Source organism: Bidens hawaiensis, unplaced genomic scaffold (genome assembly GCF_021521415.1).
Source record: "Bidens hawaiensis isolate Kalapana, Puna unplaced genomic scaffold, B.hawaiensis_p1.1 tig00013755_1, whole genome shotgun sequence".
Classification (NCBI taxonomy): Eukaryota; Viridiplantae; Streptophyta; class Magnoliopsida; order Asterales; family Asteraceae; genus Bidens; species Bidens hawaiensis.
The window spans coordinates 415,861-435,676 of NW_027492173.1; the positions used below are offsets into that span (position 1 = coordinate 415,861).

At 33.5% G+C, this 19,816-nt stretch overlaps 2 pseudogenes across 1 annotated transcript; both read right to left on the minus strand.

Moving 5' to 3' along the window:
- Positions 1-6,123: 6,123 nt before the first annotated feature.
- Positions 6,124-10,349, minus strand: LOC143544813 (phospholipase A1 PLIP2, chloroplastic-like; annotated as a pseudogene).
- A 3,296-nt stretch (positions 10,350-13,645) lies between these two features.
- On the minus strand, positions 13,646-19,138 carry LOC143544800 (dnaJ protein ERDJ3B-like; annotated as a pseudogene). The gene is made up of 11 exons (XR_013137316.1): positions 19,047-19,138; positions 18,061-18,209; positions 17,833-17,959; positions 16,477-16,594; positions 16,121-16,237; positions 15,906-15,992; positions 15,329-15,388; positions 15,166-15,243; positions 14,997-15,069; positions 14,192-14,345; positions 13,646-13,791 (listed from the first exon to the last, which is right to left on the minus strand). The product of XR_013137316.1 is annotated as a dnaJ protein ERDJ3B-like (transcript).
- Positions 19,139-19,816: the final 678 nt, after the last annotated feature.

The window sequence follows — 19,816 nt, forward strand, 5'->3', positions numbered from 1 at the left end:
TGTAGTCCGCAGTAGGGGTATTCAAAGTCGGATATCCAAAATTTTAGGGCATGTACGAATTCAGTTTTGTTAGTATTTGTTTATTTTATTTTTTTTTTGTTATTAATTTTTATTTCAACATTTTTTTTGTTTATTTGGTGTCCATGTGTACATAATTATATATTTCAGTAATTTTATATTTTTTACCATCATCCCTATGGTGCATAGTGACACATCAATCAAATCTTTTCAAGATTCACCATTTCTTTCACTTTTCCCATGCAAAAGTTTCATATATTTTTGCCCATCAATGAATGTTGTCATTGTGATTGACCCGACTCGATTACCCGACCAGTCCCGATAGCTAGGGTTTTTTTTGGTAATGTTTGAACGACTTAGTATAGTTTCGAAATAATTGCTTCACCTATGGCTGAATTAACCATGCTATATATTATTGGATCTATTTACTTACTTTAACAGTAATTTAACTTTAACAACATGGACAGAGTTGTATAACATTCGAATGCTGGTGATGGTTTCGAATAGGTCATTTATCAATTCTATCAATATAAACAAAGTTAAAACTTAATTTACTTACTTTTGAAAGTTATTTAACTCTATCAAATTATCAATACGAACAAAGTTGTACGACATTTGAATACTGGCGATGGCTTCAAATAGGTCATGCATCAATTCTTCAAGACGAACTAGGTTGAAACTCTGTTTACTTTTGAAAGTTTTATAACTCTATAAATATGAACAAAGTTGTACAACATTCGAATTAACTCTATCAATACGAACAAAGTTGTACAACATTCGAATAATCGTGGTGGCTCGAATAGGTCATATATCAATACTTTCTTGTGTACAAGCATCTATCATGAAACCGTTAAGTCATAACAAATGCTAAACTATACGACTACCCTGACGTAACTAAAACTTGTAACAAGTGTAGTAGTGTACCTAACACATGTTATTAGTGTTATATACTTTGAAGAGATGGTAGATGAACTATATTTAATTTTAGAGATGAAGCTATTTTTTTTATCTATAACATATAAAATTTATAATATAAAATACATAGTTAACAGAGAACCAACAGAACAGTACTTTAGCAGTACCCCCGATAACTTAAAAAAATGTTGCCTGTTTGAGTCTCGTTCATGACATTGTCATGCGTTAGCGGTTTTACTACAGCAGACTTTCGTGTTGGTGGATTTTCCTTGAAATTGGTGGCATGCTAGGTCACCAAAGAGAATTCCAGCTTTAATATAGAAATTTTTTAGGATAAATATCATTTCCTTGCTTAACTAAAAAAAAATACAATAAAGTAACAGGTAAGCGGACAACAAGCTGTCCCGTAACCCCATTTTGAATAGCAAACTGATCCTATTAAAAGCAAAGCTTTGGGTTTTAGGAGGCGAAAAATTAATATTCACGACCCGTTGAACCATGGTAAAAAAAGCCACAGCCTCCGGGGCCAGAAAACCGAATGTATCAAAGGCAAAGGAGAAACACGTGTTGATTCCCTAAACAAGTTTTCTCGTATTTAATAACTTTGTCTGATTTCGCCTTTAAACCCACAACAAACCCAATGAAAATATGTATTAAAAAAGGGAAAGAGCATAAATGAGGGGTTGATGTAGGTGAAGTGAATTGAATTGTATCACACAAGAAAGTGTGTGAAGGGAAGTGGATAGACAGACAGAGAGCAGAAGAAGCAGAGGTTTTGGTTAGATGTGTGTGTCTTGATGTGGGTATGAATCATTGATTTCTTCTTTTCAGCCTTATCCTCTTTTTTCTTTTTGTTTTTGTTCTTGTTTCTACCGCTCCATGTCTTTCATCAAGTACATATAATTGATTCAAAGACTATACTACAAAATAAAAATCTTTCAATGTTATATTTACAAAAGTTATACATTTCTTTCTTAAATTACGAAGTTGTTTTTTTTTTTTGTTCATTGAGTTTGTTTAGGGTTTAAGGGACCTTTTTATTGGTTTAAGACATTTATTAATCACACTAGGTGTTTGAAATGACCAAAACGCCTGTCACGTGACACGCTTAATGATTTTCCTGGATGATAAGTACACCCTGGCTTAATGTAACGGACATTTGAAAGATAAATTCATGTCGTAAAAGGTTAAAACACCTTCATGTGTTTAGCACGTGAAATTTGACATATAATCGGTCATCGTCAAAAACTATCGAAAAGAATAAAATTCGTGTTGTAAAAGGTTAAAGCCCTTGGCGATTTACTTTTTATGTTTTTAAGGTTTTCTTTGGTACAAGAGCATGCAGAATGCTAAACATTCACAAGCAGCCACATCTGCTTAACATTATTTTCTAAATTTTCTTTAAAAACTCATATTTTATTCCACAACAAACCTCCAACAAAAATCAACGTTAAATCATTTGATTTGAGTTTAGTTGGTAAAACAAATTAGCAAGACCACATGGTTTAATTACTCCAAAGAACATCCTTAATCATGATCAATATTAATAATCATGTTACCATGTGGGGAAAAACTTTCTTCTTTTTCCTTTATTAATTATTATATCTACCATAGCATCCGTACATTTGTTTTTTTTATTCTTTTAATGCTAATGAAACAAATCCTAAAATTTTGAGGCTTTTCATCACAGTAGGCATTACCATAGGGAAAATACCACTATTAAATAACTTTATATAGTTCATTACGTCCTGGTTGTGATGTGCGTAGGGTAAATCATGTGTCATGGGGCTAATCATGATTTTGAAGTTATTTTACTAACTTCATGAAAATAACGTTAAAATGTGACGGAAGGTTAATCATGCATCATGTGATAGGTTGATAGCTGAAAGACAATGATAGATGCACCAATCGGCCAGTGTCCCGATGGTTGAGTGCAATGTGCCTAGGGTTGATGCAAAAGTACTATCGAGCCGGGGGTCTCACCGGAAACAACCTTTTTTTTTCTTATAGGGTAGAGGTAAGGTTGTCTACATCTTACCCTCCTCGGACCTACAATAGCTTTGCTACCGATAGGATTTACCGAGTACGACAACGACGAAGATTTTATTTAGTTTGCTAGAATGAATATTGTTTCAAGAGAAGTTTTATGAATTCTATGTTACTATATCTAAGGTATGTGTATATAGTATTAATTAAAGGCTTAATGGGGTTGATGGTCTATTGACAAAGACAAACCTTTAAAACACCAAAGAGTTGGGATGTCTCGGATTCAAATCCTTGGACAACTGAAATTCTCTGTTTTAATAAAAAAAAATAAACATTTAGGGTTTCCGACTTATAAATGGGATGTGATCCTCATACATTACCCCATCGTGACTGTACATGACTCACAAATGTACGGTGGGTGACGAAAGATGGTGTGTGAAGATCCATAATGGTGCATGAAGATCCTATGCCCTGAATCTTATAAATATGCTGTAATATGTTGTAATGTACAATATTAATTAAAAAGAAAAATAATTTCTTCTTGATATATATGACTATGAGGACGAGGGTAAGGTTAAAATGAAAACTCACTTGCGTTGTGAAAATTCGCGAAAACCCTATGTAACATCGTTTTTTTTGTTACATGTAATATATGTTGTAACATTTAATACAAAACATCGAAACATCAAAAAAAAATGTTTTGCTATTTTTTAACATTTTTTAACTAATTTTTATACATATTTTCAGGAAAGAGAAAAAGTTATATTTATATTTATATTTTTTATTCACTTTAATTGTGGACCACAAGATTTAAACATTAATTAAAAACATGTGGTTGAGAATAGGTTTTTAGAGTTTTAATAACTCAAATGAGTTTTTATTTTATACTTAGCCATGAGGACGATAATAGATATAGTATAGTACTTACAAAAAGATGAGATTTTAAATTGATACATGTAGATTGGTTGGTTAAATCAATGAGTACAAATATTCTCTTGATTGTGTCGTGTTGTGTTTGGGGATGCTAAACATGAATAAAAACAAAAAAAATATACTTAAAAGTTTTAACCTCAGTAATCGGGTTCACTGTATACAACATAATTACAAAACCCAAAGTGACATCCGCTAATTTGTAACTTACTTTAATTTCTAGTAAAATGGGCTTTTTTTTAATTACCCATACATACACACACTCATATTATAATTACATTTTCAATTACAAAGTATTTAAATATAGTATTCTAGATGATGGATTTGGTTTTAGAAGAAACATGAAGATGCTAATTTTTTTCATTAATAGTGAGAATCCAATGTTGATAGATTTATGGCTTGATATATCACCTTAAAAGGGTTTTAACTATATAAAAACCATTAACCATAAACATGAGACATGCAAGTGTGTACGGGTTAATTTTGTTCTAAAACCGAACAAAAATCAAAATTTCTGTTTTTGAGATTATGAAAACCGTTTGGTTTCGGTGTTTAGATATGGGTTTGGTTTGTTTTCAGTTATTTTGGTTTTCTCGTTTGAGTTTGAAACTTTTAGGTTGAAAAAAAAAAGATCTAAAATAATAAATTTAGGGTTTAATCATTTTATTCATTTATGAATAATTGATTGTAGATTTATAGCTTTGCAAGAGATTCATAATACGTGGGCTGGGCCTTTCCAGCATGTACACTTTTGAATGGATTGATAATTGGGCTTGTATAAGGGTAAATTAAAAAAAATATAATAATAAAAAATTACTCTCTTTACCATTTTGTACATTCAACACCTAATTTTCGTTTGAATTATAGTGTTAACTTTCATGTGTGTAGTGTTGTAAATATCCCGACCAGGCGTCGATTAATCCTGATTACTTGTCGATTAATCATGGTTAATACCGGTTACTCACGATAAATTCCGATTAATCATCGATTAATCGTTAGTTTTATAAAATTTCATATTCAAAATTTAATATAAGTGTTTTGCCACAAATGTAATAAATTGTTGTAAAAATATTGAAACTAAAAAGCTAACAGTTCCATTTTTGGCATTGATATTGGCTTTCTATTATGTTGTTTGTATTAAGGTCTTTTAATACGACTCCTTTTAAATGGACCAAATTTTAGGCCCATTGGCCAACCACAATGAAAAAGAAATATAAAAATAATTGTTACCAATTAGTAAGATTGCAATGTCATATTTGCACATGCGAGGAGACAATACAAATACAAACAGTATTTATAAGTAGATATATTATTACGCAAGGACTAAGTATTCGTATCCAAATTAGTATTCGTATCGGTAGAATATGTTATATGTTATTAATAGGATATATAAATTGATCCGGTATTATATTTCTAGTAAAGTAGTTTAAACGAATGTAAACTAAATTGTTTTATGACATCTTGGTTGCATAGTTTCGATTTCTATCATACTCTCCGCGTATATGTTTTGAAGAAGATACAAACAAACACATAATTAGAAATGATATTGACGCAATAGCTCATAAGTCATAAATCACAATGAAATTAAAAGGATATATATGATATATTTATACATTTGTAATGTATTTTAGTGAAATGTTTCATTATATGTAAAATATAATTCATTACAAATATAACCAACTAACCTACTATAAGAGATAAATGGTGACATGACACGCTGATAAATTAAAAATAAATAAATAAAAAAGAGCATGGTCTTGTCATTTTATCATACATAAGTTACTCTCAACATCTTTAAACCAAAACCTTAAAATCATTAGCATAAGCGTTTAGTCAGCCGTGAAATTATATTTTTACTCAACAAAAAATGCATCTTCTTATATTTTCATGCAATCACCATATTTTACATTAATTTTTCATATTCAAACGGCTTCTATCATCAAATATTATAAAAGTTTATTTAACTTATTATAATAATTATATACTTTGTTTGTAAAATAATAAATACACATTATGTATTATATATGAGAAATAAAAAAGCATAAAAAGCTATATAAATTAATGCTTTTAAAATTAAAATTTTAATGATTAATATTTGTTATTCCAAAAAAAAGCATATAAAATTTATTTAGTTATCATAATTAAAATAACTTAAAACTAGAAAAAAAAGTTGCCTTGATCAACATCATATTAAAGCCTAAGTAACACAAATAAAAATGCTATATTTTGTTGTAGGGATCTCTTAGCATTTTAATCAAACTTTACATACATATTCTAAATCTTAATCCAATTACATGCTTTAATGATCCACACTCTAGCAAAATGGACCAAAAAATCCATCATCAAATGCAAGTTTTCCGCGGCAACCACCGTCAACCACCATTCTCTACCGCTATCCAACAATAACTTCGCATGAGTTCCATTCACCGCCACCATGTGCCTCCATAATTGTCGTCGTTGCTGCCGTTTAACTCGTTTAGCACGCTTAAGTTCTTGACTAATCACCTTCCTAATTGATATTAAGTATGCATCCACATCATGATCGCGCAAAATGGCCCCTTCTGGTCCATATGCACATCGGTCGGTTAATATCTCTAATGGGTGTGGTGTGTTCAAGAAAACTGATTGTGCTGCTCGGGTTTGTTTCTTTGCAACGTTAGGATCTGATGCTTTAGACCGCAAAATATATAAACCGCTGCCCGAAGGTAGGTCATGGCTTGGAGATAGTTTTGCATCCGGTTGTAGAATCAAAAACTCCCCCATGGGAGCATACAATAAATTCTATCATTTACAAAAAAAAATAATAATAATAATAAATATAATTGGATCCTTTTATTAAGTTTTAATGCCAATCATAATAATTAAGGAAAGAAAATATAAGGTAGGGGTGTTTGTGGTGTGATTTGGGTTAAAACCAGAACGAAAACCAAAACTTCGGTCTTTGCATTTTTGAAACTGTTTCAGTTTTTCGGTTTTCGTTTTAGTTTCGGTTCGGTTTTTACCATTTGAGCTTGAAAATTTTAGGCCGAAAAAAAAGTTGGTCGGAAATGATGAATTTAAGTATAAATAATTTTGTTAATTGTATACTAAATGACTATTATACATTTGACGAAAAATATTTGAGTTACGTATTTATTTAAATCTTATAAATTACTTAGAATAAAAAAATAAAAATTTAGGAATTTTGCTTGGTTCGTTTTTTTGGTTTTTATTACATGCAAAACCAAAACCGAATCGTTAGTTCGGTTTATACAAAAACATAAAACCAAGTCGTCGGTTTTTGTTTCAGTTCGGTTTTCTCGGTTTGAATTGTCAGTTTTGGATCGGGTTTTTCAGTTTTTTGCACACCCACAAATATATAAAAACAAGTGAATTCAGGGGTTGTGTTTTATTAATAACTTCTTAGACTATTAAAAATCATAACTAAGTCATTCCTGCCTGATCTGTTTTGACCCATAAATAAAACTCCCTATATTATACCAAACTCATTTTGACTTGTTAACTAAACCGCCCATTTACCTGGTTATTGAGGCATGGGTGATTCCGAAAATTCCCATTTAAGACCCTAAGAAGATGAGCGACTCGAGTGGGATAATTGCAAGACAACGCTCGGGGAACAATGTCACGATGCATGGTGATTCCTTGAAGATCCAAGGTTTTGAAGAAGACGGTCACCGCCACACATAACCCATGGGGCGCCAAATGTGATAACGGGTAATAATGAGGAAAGATGAACTTGACCCCTTATGAATAACATGAGATTTACTAGCAATGATAAACTTCCACCAAGGGAGTGTCCGGTTAAACGAATTGTGGTTCGGTTTCCATGGCGTTGAAGGTGGTCATGTACATATGGCAACATTTCTTCGTAGACCACTTTCGCAGCCTCGTATATTCCTTTATGCACTATCGCATCCATTGCCTAAATGTAGTGTTGATCTAGTTAAAATGATGTTTAAATTCGTGTAAAATGAAAAATAATAAAGTGTATAATATGAAAATATGTTTGCTAATTATGATCATTTCTAACTTCTAAGTATGATATTAGGGAAAAAAATGGAGTTAAAGTTTCACCTCAAATTGTGTAGGCACAAAAAGTAGATTGGCTTGCCATGCAGCAATAGATTCGGAGCCCTATAAAAAATGGTTGAAAATTAAGTAAACTACATATGCATGCAAATGAACCGAAAGAACACGAAAAACGGCATGTTCGTGTTCGTTCACTTAACTTTAAACGAACACGGACACTTAATCGAACACATATTTTGCGTTCGTGTTTGTTTATTTAAAAAATGAACATGTTCGTGTACTTTTATGTTCATTTTTTTAATATCTAAATGAACAGTTCATGAACATAAATAAGCATATATAAACAAATATAAATAAACTCAAACAAACATAAATGAATATATATGAACACTTAAATAAACACAAATGAGCAAATACAAAACCATTAACTAGATGTCTCTTTAAGATAATATTTAATTATTCTCTATTAATATGTAAACGGACATAAATGAACATAAACGGACAAAATAAACGAACGCTCAAGAACATAAATGAACGAACGAAACATGCGTACATGTTCGTTCGTTTAATTAAACGAACACAAATTTTTTGTTCATGTTCTTTTGTTTATTAATAAACGAACATAAATAAACTTCCTACCGAACGGTTGACGAACAGTTCACCGAATGTTCGGTTCGTTTGCATGCCTAACATTACATTTATTAAAAAGTAAATAGTAACTTATAAGTTCTATGTTTTCTTTTCATGGAATGTTTAAGCATGGCTTACTTGAATTACAAAGTATCGTGTGCCACTTTCATCGTTGTCACAAATGTACCATTCGCAAGGTGATGAACATAACGAGTTTGGATCATCAGAAACATCGACATTCTCAAGGTCTTGTTGGGTCATCTCCGACGTCTTTTCTTTCTTGGCTTTCTTTTCTAATGAAGATGTAATGAAACGAAGTTTATGGCGTTTTGGAGGTTTCCAAGCTGTAAAATAAACCGGTGTTCGTTAATTTTGTTAAAATCATTCATAATCTACATTGTTTAAAAGAAGAAGAAGGAGAAGACATAGTTAAACTCGAAAACATCCAAAACATAACCTCTTTAGAGTTTCTTGAGTATTACCATATACTATAAAGATATTTATACTATTTTTAGTTATCCAAACAAACATTAATCATGTTATATACTTATATAGTCACAAACTTAAACTCACACATTCATTTAAGTTTTCTTTGTTCTTTTAATAGCATCTGGAACTACCCTTATACCCCGAATGAGCCTTCTTGAGACATGATGTCAACTATTCATACAGATTTTGACGCTGCGACCGACTCATCAAGGAACACCGTCAAAAAAGAAACTCGCCACTATAAGAAGACCCTCATGAGTCATTTTAAGTATTTAACCTTCTAATTTTGTTATAATCTCTATCCTGGCATGCCCCATGTGATATTTGACTGGGTTTGAGTTAGTAGTCACACGACACAAGAATACAAGATTATTAAAATTTTACGATTATATTCAGGGCTGGCTCAATGATGTTGGAGGTTAAATCGAAATAAGATTTTGTGACCCTTTTATGATAATTTGAAAAAAAAAACAAAAAAAAGTGCTAATAGTGAGTCTCGAGCTCATAACCTACATGTTAGCAACACACAAACTTACCATTAGACCAATAGACATTTTTTATTTGGAGGCCTTAACTAAGTGTGAGTCTAAAGCGCTATCTTTATTTCGCTGGCCCACAGACCGTCCCTGGTATATATAATTTATAGATGCTCTTAAGTCTTAATAGTATAATATTTATTGGATTCAACTTTCGTATAAATCTATTTTTTTTTCACATATGTAATATTTTAAAAAATAGGATGGTACAGTTATTTACTATTTAGGATTCACTAAGAAAGCATTAATTAATAAAAATAACACCTTGATTTTTGGTATGGTGTAAGATAAGCTCCCCAAATAAGCCATTTTAGCATACAATCTTGCTTCACTAATAGAAACCATCATAAGTGATTTAGAAAATGAGTTCTTATCAAATTCATCAACTTGATCATCATCAACTTTGCATGTATCACACTCTTCATCAACCGCAACCGGAGTATGATTATCAACTTGTTCTTTCAAATCTTGATTTATATTATTATTATTATTATTATTATTATTATTATTATTATTATTATTATTACCCTCTTCGGTTTTCCACAATGACCTCATTTGCAAAACGCGTAACACCCAATTCCCATTTTGCCCCTCATTCTCGTCAACACGAATTGTGTCTTCCACTGCCAGGACGTCGTATTTACTACACTTTCTAGGGATTAAAGATGCAAGCCGATATTTGGGGGTAAAGTTATATCCCAAGGGACATGTTTTGGATTTTTTCGGTGAAATTGCGCATATGGCCGTCCACGAGGTGGTTATACGGGTTTTGGTACTGACAACGGTGATCGGAGTAATCAACTGGAGACCATCCATGATATAAATAAAGAATGGGATTGAGTTTTGATTGAATTTGTTAAAACATGAGAAGTTTTGAATGAAAAAGAGGTCTATTATGTGTTTATTACCTAAGCCTTCACACATGTTGTTTTGAGTGTCATTTTCCCTTGGTTTTCTTTCGTTTTTAAATTTTATAACTTTTGGAATTTTGTTTTTCTGACTTATGTTTTATCAAAATAATAATAAAAAAAAAATAGTGTGAAGGTAATTTAACAGTCAGTTTTTTTTCCCTCTAAACTCACCGAACATTTACCCAAGTGTTATAATGTTATAATTTCTTTTATAAATGTCTAAATTTTACAAATTAAGTGATTTTAATGAACATGCACGAATCCTAGTTATTATTTTATAATTATTTTTATTAAATTAACTTAACGAATAAGATAATATAGAAAAAAAATAATAACCAAGTTAAACTGAATAAAAAAACTACTAAATAATAACAAAGATTCGTATATATTTAATTTATTTCACCTATTTTAGCAAAAAAATTAATATTATAAAAAATTTCACAATATTAGAATAGTTGATGCAAAATTGGGAAAAGTCACCACTAAAATTATTGTTCTTAGAAGAATGTAAAATCATCCGTAGACCAAAACGCCAAAAACCATCTTCATTGGCTGTTTCTCATTGGCCCCACCTCCCATTCATCCAACATTCTGTACAAAACGTTGGGAGCATATTTTCAGTCCAAAACCCCCCCAAAACGTCGGAGGCGATGGTGTCCCGGCGCTTTGAGTCTAAACGTCGCCCCATCATGTTCCACTACGCATGGTCTAACATGACATTCTAAGTGTTGAGATTTTTTTAGTCGAAATTGGTGTAAACAACAATTATTACATATATCATAGTTTTTAGACATGGAAAACAATAACAATAATAATAATAGAAAAGTTAAGTTATACAAATAGTTAAAGCTTCACTAAGGTGTTATTTGTTTTTGAAGACAAAAATTGTTTGCAATTTGATTTCATCTGATTTCATTTCTGCAACTGAAGATGTGGTCTGAAGGTTTGTAATCTGAAAATATAATACTGTTTGTTTTATAAATTGGGTATCGTCTGCATAAGCTGAAAATTAGTTACCTATCATACATATCACAGTAGATAGAAATCATTTAACGTCTGTAGACTAGTAAAATAGTTGGTGGTGGGCGGTGGACGGTGGTGGTGGCGGATGGTGGGTGGTGGTGGTGATGGTGGTGGGTGGTGGACGGTGTTGGTGGTGGATGGTAGGTGGTGGTGGTGGTGAGTGGTGGTGGCGGGTGGTGGTGGACGGTGGGTGGTGGTAGTGAACGAGGGTTGTGGCCGACGGGTGGGTGGTGGTGGCGGACGGTGGGTAGTGGTGGACGATGGTTGTGGCCGACGGATGGACGGTGGTGGTGGGTGGTGGTAGTGGACGATGGGTGGTGGCAGTGATGGACGGTGGGTGGTGGTGGCGGACGGTGGTGGTGGTGGTGGACGGTGGGTGGTGGTGGCGGCGCACGATGGTTGGTGGTAGTGTTGGATATTTGGTGTTGGTAGGATGTTAAGAAGTGTGAAGATGTGTAAAGAAGTTAAACAATAGCTTCTTTTTTAAGACTATAAAAGCAGTTTGCAGATCTTATTAAAAAAAAAAAACAAACAGTATTTAGAAGCTTATGTGTGCGCGCTCGCAGACATAAGCCTCCTGCAGATGTTATAAGCAAAAACAAACACCACCTAAATCTCCCTGTTGAGTTGGTAAATAGAATAAGTTAAGTCTTTTTAAGCATCCCTTTAAAAGGGAAATAATGAACGCCTAATCATATTGAAAACCAATCTTTAATGCCTTTAAACCACCACTACCCCTTCCCATCTTAAACATTACTCTTTAATACCTCTAAACCACCCGAACCAGTTTAACAACGACAACCATTTTACATCGGCGAACACCTAATGAAGCCCCTACCCACGCCATCAATTGGTAAATTCAGTCACAACCATTGAATCGGTTGAAACTAAAACACTAAAGCTCTAAACACGCTAAACTAAAATAAGCCATTGTCGTGTAACCGTGTTAGTACACTTGGCAAAGACACATGCCTTCTAGAGAGGAGGTCCCAGCTTCAAACCCGAGCAATGGAGTAATTTGGATTTATTGGTGTAAACCACCCGAACCAGTTTAACAATGACAACCATCTTGCATCATCGAACACCTAACAGTGAAGCCCCTAACACGCCTTCGATTGGTAAATTCAGCCAAAACCATTTAATCAGTTGAAACCAAAACACTAAAGCTCTAAACACACTAAACTAAAATAAGCCGTTGTCGGGTTAGTACATTTGGCACAAGAACATGCCTTTCAGAGAGGATGTCCCGGCTACAAACCCGGGCAATGGACTAATTTAGATTTATTGATATAGAGTATAGTAAGAGTAATATTTGTCGTTTAAAAAATAACTAAACTAAAATCGTATACATAAATTACACAGCTACAATTATCCCTACCTACCAAACCACAACCATAGTTAAAACACAAAAGTTGAAAATAAGTAAATAACCCATGGAACCCTAACTAATAGTATACCACTGAAACCATAAGTCGAAAAATAAAACCAATGAGAATCCGAATTTAACATTAAAACTGTAAAAATCTCAAGTGGAGAACAAAAGATGTTTGTGGCGTCGACGAGGTTGTAATCATCGTGATGTTGAGAACCAAAATTTAATATGGTGGAAACAAAAAGAACTACGAGTCAATATTTCTCTTATTTATTATTATTTTTTAGAACGACGATTTTCTTGTGTGTTAGGCCACCGCACTCTCCAATTTGGAGAGCCTGTTGCCCCACTCTAGAGCCAGATTATGCTGTCTTAATCGAGCCCACACTAATGCGTTTCAAATATTGTGTATAATTTATTATTTTAATTCATTTTTGTTCTTAATCCATTCATTCTCTTAAAAATTATTGATAAGAATGACGTACTTTTAAATTTTCTCTTTTTATACATAACTTTTTGAAGAGAGATGATATAAGACGTATAGACCCTATTACGCGAGTCAATTCTACATTTTTACCTGCCATATTCTGACCCGTTGGGCTAGCTTTGTCCGGTACACCCACGATACTTAGCCTACATGACAAGTTGTGTGGGGTGCATGTTAGACGACCACTAATCACACATTCGCCTGTCACTAATCACTATCACATACAGTTACACCTTTATAGACCCCTCAACAATGACAGGAAACCGCATCTAATATACATCGTACAAAATTCAGGTAATTCACTCTCCCCATGCTCTCTTACAAACTTGATTATTCCGATGTTCTTGTGACGAAGCTAACGTCATTCTGTTTTGCGGATTAACCAAGTGATTCTAGTCAGAAGTGTTCAGAGTTCTTCCTTGTAGTCGTAATTGCTTGATTCCGATTTGTGATGGGAATTTGGTTCTTCATTAAAAAAATTCATTGAAATTAAGAATAATGTATTAAAGGTTTACAAAAATGAACAAAAATTTATAAACAAATTCCGGCTTTCCAACTATTAAAAACCAAGACAGCTTTTGATCAACTAACGCTATTATACGGGTCAACTCTTCGACATGATTAACTAATCGAGTAGGGTTATAAGACGAATTTCAGGTTATTTAAAAAAATAAAGAGATGATCCTCATACAAGAAAACTTATGAGTTTCTAATTGTGAGGATTGGAAATAACATGATCTAAAACGACGCCTGTCACCCGAACCAAAAGTGGATCATAGTAATTATCAACGAGCAATGTTATGTGCAATATGCTACCCTCTTTAGAAAAACCAAAACGTCTATTATTAGGTTAAGTAAAACTAACCAAGAACAGCTTGGATATTTGTCTTCTGGTCCTCGGTTAATGTTGTTGGGAATAAAACTTCGAACGTTACGTATAGGTCCCCCTTCTTGTTGCTATAGTGCAACGGCATCCCTTCGCCTTTGAATTTCCTCACCTCCTTCGGTTTTGTGATTTTCTGAAAACGGTTGTTTGCGAAGTCAGTAGAGGAATACAATCAGAGGTGGGTGTTTGGAAATTGGATTTGCTTATTTAAACGGTTTATAAGGGTAAACTTGTAATTTCAAATCCAAAATTAGTTATTGAAAACAGATTGTTTCATAATTTCATTCCAAAGTATGCAGATAAGCATCAACAATTTCTTTATTCAAACACTCGCAAATAGGGGTGTAAACAGGTCGTGTCGGACACATACCCCGAACGTGACACGAGCTTTCGTGGGCTGATATGAACACAGCCTGCTTAACTCAATTTTTTTTGTTTGCACATTATTACTTAACATTAAAACTTACAACCAAATATATACACTTACATAAAATAGTCATGTTTAAACTTTAAACGATAAACATGATGTTACTTTATTTTATCTTAAAAATTGTGGCATAAAATACTAAATCCGTTTAATTTCTGACACAAAACATACTTTTTAACGTAAAAAAAATTTTTAACGGGCTGACACACTAGTTTTGACTCGAAAGTGCGTATTATTTGCTACAAAAAATTGCAACAAGCAGAGAGATTATTTAAATAAGAAAGCCCCACTCCCCCCCCCCCCCAGGTAATTTTTTCAAGTGTGTTAATACACAAATAACAATACATATTTACTGACCTTTGAACCAATGTCAACAAGATGCTCATCAAGGTGTGTAAATAGTCTTCTCAAAACCAGTAAGAGCTTGCACCTAATAAATTTCAAGGATCTCATTAACTAATTTCATATTTCAAAATAAGAAAATAACTAGACTGATAATATTAAATAACAACGAATTACCACTTACCAGAGTTATATTGATAGTGGTGTGAAGGTGATTGCCTTCCCTTCTGAACCGCTCATGCGGTGCTGTACGAATGCGAAACTGCACGAGATTTGATATTTATTGTAAATTAAAACTGGATAAATTTTTAATGATTTTGTATTACTAATAATAATATAGAACTAACCTTTAGATCTCCGGGTTCACCATCTATGATTGGCTCCACTTCTTCATAAAACACCACCTCCTGCAAAATGAAAAAGGTAAATTATTATTGCTATTAACTTTATGGACTTTATCGTCACGATTTAAAAAGTGTGAACGGGTTTAATCACGCTACAATGATTAATATGCGAATACAACAAAAGTCCATAATTTTTTTTATTTTTTTGACAATTGCCTTTGGGTTATGACTCTTCTCCCGTTAACTGATTAAACAAAAAAAAGAGCCAACAGAAATTGGTTTGTTTTAAACAAATAAATTCTTATTGTAATGATATATTTTTGTAAACATATTCAGCTCGTTAATTATTTATAAAACTATATGAAAACAGATCAAAAAAGTGTTTATGGGTCAGTGGAGCCCAAACTGCACTAAAAACTACTTGTTTCAGCTTTAACCCTCTTTGACCCGTTACTCAACCCGCCCAAACTTGAACTTGTCAGGGTCTAGACTGCTTGAAGCAGCATGAACTACTTGAAGCAAAAGCATAATATTCTAAGATATAAATATATGATACAGGCTCATAGAAATAAGTGCTCACTTGTCCATCTTGCATTCCTTTTTCAATATCCACAGTGATGAAGTTTCCTTCCCTTTCATACTTTACATTCGGGCACTGCTCACAGACCTAACAAAAGCATAAAAAGCATGGTTAGTTTGATGAAATTAACATCAATGCCAATATATTATAGCTTATAACTTATGATAAATGTCAAATGTAGAATGCAGTGCCACATAATAAAAGAAATAGTGTACCTGCTCTGTCATCTGTTGGTACATCCCTGGACCAATTTGCCGGTGATAAACCTCATTCCTACAGTTGCATCGTCTTTTGCCTGGAGCTGGTTTTAAAATGTTCTTCTCCCTCCATACCTAATAAATTAAGCAACATTTTACAGATAAAAAAGGTAAGCAAATCGATAAAATCAACAGAAACTAGATTAATATGCAAACTATCAAAGAGTTCAGATTTGATGTTCTGTTAAAACTCTATAAAACTACTTTTGGCAATGAATAGGTGCTAGCAAATGGAACTGAATGCCTTAAGTCTATAATGTGTACTTAAAGGTTGCACATTTAATTGGTTAAAGTATATTAATATAGTGTTCCACCTTTAATGACCCTCCCATGTACAAATCCTCCAATGATGCGTCCAAATCAATGATGACATCATTGCCCTTTGCAACTTTCTCTTCCTCATGCTGGTCTCCTCCACCGCCACCAAAAAACCTGGAAATTACTTCATTTTGTTAGGTAGTGCTAAGAATCTAGGGCTGATATCAAGGGTTGTTTGGGATTGCTTGTTAAAGCAACTTTAAATTGCTTAAGTGTTTATTCAGATCTTTTTTATTTCACTCAAGCAAAATCTTATAATCAGTTAAGATAACCAATCACAGTCACCCTTAAAAAAAGCTATCAATAAGTTTTTACTTATAATAAACAACCCCAAACACCCATAAGTAAAAAAAAAATGAGCATTAACAGCTTTTAACAGGTGTATTGCTGGTAACAAATAAAGAAAGCAGAAAACAAGTTGGACAATATTGATGTATTAGCTGCAGTTGCATCTTTTATACAGCAGATTAAACATCAGAAGTACAAATTCAAGAGATCTAGTGTTATGGCTGGCCTACTTTTATGTGATATAAACGGCACATGTGTGCCTGTAAGCATGGCACTCATTTGCAATATACATGAAAGGCATTCCAAGGAAGTTGTCTAACACTACAGAAAACATAAGCTATTAATCTTGCTTGTTCTTTTCAAAGTAAACTTCAAACACACATAAAATTCTTTGATAGAACATTGCAGAATATGTTTCTTACAAGTAAAAGATCAATGTACACCGGGCCAAATCTATTTCTCTTCTTAAAAGGTCAAATTAGTTCATACTCTTCCGATTTACAAGAACCAATGTCTCAATAAGAAAAGAAATGGCATGTCACCTACAAATCTACTACATGAAACAGGTGTCCATTAGGACGATTTATATCAACTACCACATGAAACAAATCAACAAAACAAGTTTATGCTAGCTCACAAGTCACCAAAAAACGTGTGAACTAGGCTCCATGCCAAGTTTTTTTTGTTTTGTATTTGATATAATAAGCATGCATACAACTTGCAGCTTATGTCAAATCAACTCTGCACAAAGCTTATCACATCATACGACCTGTATGATAGGGCGAAAAATGGTCATACAAGCACGTCACAAACACTTTCTCCCTGTTATACGGCCCGTATGACCATTTTCACACTGTCATACTTCCTGTATAGGTCATATAATTCGTACGACATGTCAGTAGTGTCAGGATAATATGCATTGGTGTTGATTTAACTCTTCCTAAATCCTAATGATAAACCTTCTGATGCATAAAATCCATCTTATAAATACCCTAGGTTCTCGAATGCACGACAATAAAACATAAAAATTATACAATCAGAGGCCGGAGTGTGCATAATCTTACGATTTAAATATATCCTGAATATCCATCCCACCGCCTCTTCCGCCACCAGCAGCATGCTGTTTCAGACCTTCTTCACCATACCTATCGTACACACTCCTCTTCTCACTATCCGATAACACCTCGTAAGCTGAAAACAACAATTCAAACAACATATCACCATTTCTAGGCCAAAAAACTCAAACACACAACATGCATAACAAAGCATAAACTACACAATCACACAAATACCGTTATTAATCTCCGCAAACTTCTTATTCGCCTCTTCATTTCCTGGATTCTTATCAGGATGATACTTCAATGCGAGTTTTCTATACGACCGTTTGATTTGATCGTCCGACGCACCTTTCAGAACTTGTAAAATATCATAATAACTCTTCCTGTAACAATAATATCCAAAAAAACGCATCATTTAGCCACAGATTCACACCGAATCATAAACAAAACACATTTAGCCATGGATTTACACCGAATCATAAACAAAACACATCGTTTAGCCATAATTTTACACCAATTCATTAACACGAGCATTTGAATGAAATTAAATTGAGCAACTAGCACTTCGCTGCGTTAGCAATCAGTAATACACAAAATCATAAACAAAACACATCGTTAAGCCATGGATTTACACCGAATCATAAACAGAAGCATTTGAATGAAATTAAACGGAGAATTTGACACTTACGCTGCGTTAGCAATCAGTAATGCACAAAATCAAAAACAAAGCACACCGTTAAGCCACGGATTCACACCGAATCATAAACAAAACACATCATTTAGCCATAATTTACACCGATTCATTAACACGAGCATTTGAATGAAATTAAATTAAGCAACTAGCACTTACGCTGCATTAGCAATCAGTATTCAGCAATGCACAAAATCATAAACAAAACGCATTGTTAAGCCACGAATTAACACCGAATCATAAACAGAAGCATTTTAATGAAATTAAACAGAGAATTCGTCACTTACGCTGCATTAGCAATCAGTAATATACAAAATCATAAACAAAACGCATCATTAAGCCACGGATTTGCACCGAATCATAAACAGAAGCCGTTTAATGAAATTACACGGAGAATTTGACACTTACGCAGCATTAGCAATCAGTAATACACCAAATCATAAACAAAACACATCGTTAAACTACATATTTACACCGAATCATAAACAGAAGCAGTTTAATGAAATTACACGGAGAATTTGACACTTACGCTGCGTTAGCAATCAGTAATAGTGATAAGTAAACGACGAACAACAGCTTCGATCTACAATGCGCCATGAAGTGATGAAACCTACGGTTTCTGAATCTAACGAGTTATGAAATCGATTATGAAATTGAGGTACAGAATTATTATACTGTTTTGTTATGCGGTTATCGGAATCACACTGTGAGATTGCAAACGGACATCACGCGAGAATTTGGAACAAGTATAAACAGTGTGTTACGTACAGTTTTGCTGACGTGGAATTAGAAGAAGAGAATCAATGGCGATGGGAGAGAGGCTCCACGCGTACGGACCAATGAAATAGAGACACGTAAGATATCGGTGCCAACGTGTCACTTGAACTAGCAAAAGGCTACGAACCCCAAACAAATTTTCCATTGCTTCATGAGTTCAGGTGGTTAGGGCTATTCACGAATCGATCTCGAGTTAAGTCATGGTGGTTTTAAGCTCGAACTCGAAATAAAACGAGACAGTTTAACTAGGTTTGAGATTGATTTTGAAGTTAAACAAGTTTAACATTAAGATCAAACCAACGAGCCGAGCCATGACATGAGTTGAGCTTTTGTCGATTTTGGCCCGGTTGCAAAAATGAGCCAATTCAGATCTGGTTGTTTCAAATTCAAGTATTTTTAGCTGATTTTATTCGAGCTTTTATCGAGTGAGCCACAGGCTCAAGCTTCGAATCGCGAGCTTTTTTTTAACAGCTAATTAGTTCTTCAAATGAGCTGCTAGCTAAATTCACTAAATGGGGTTGC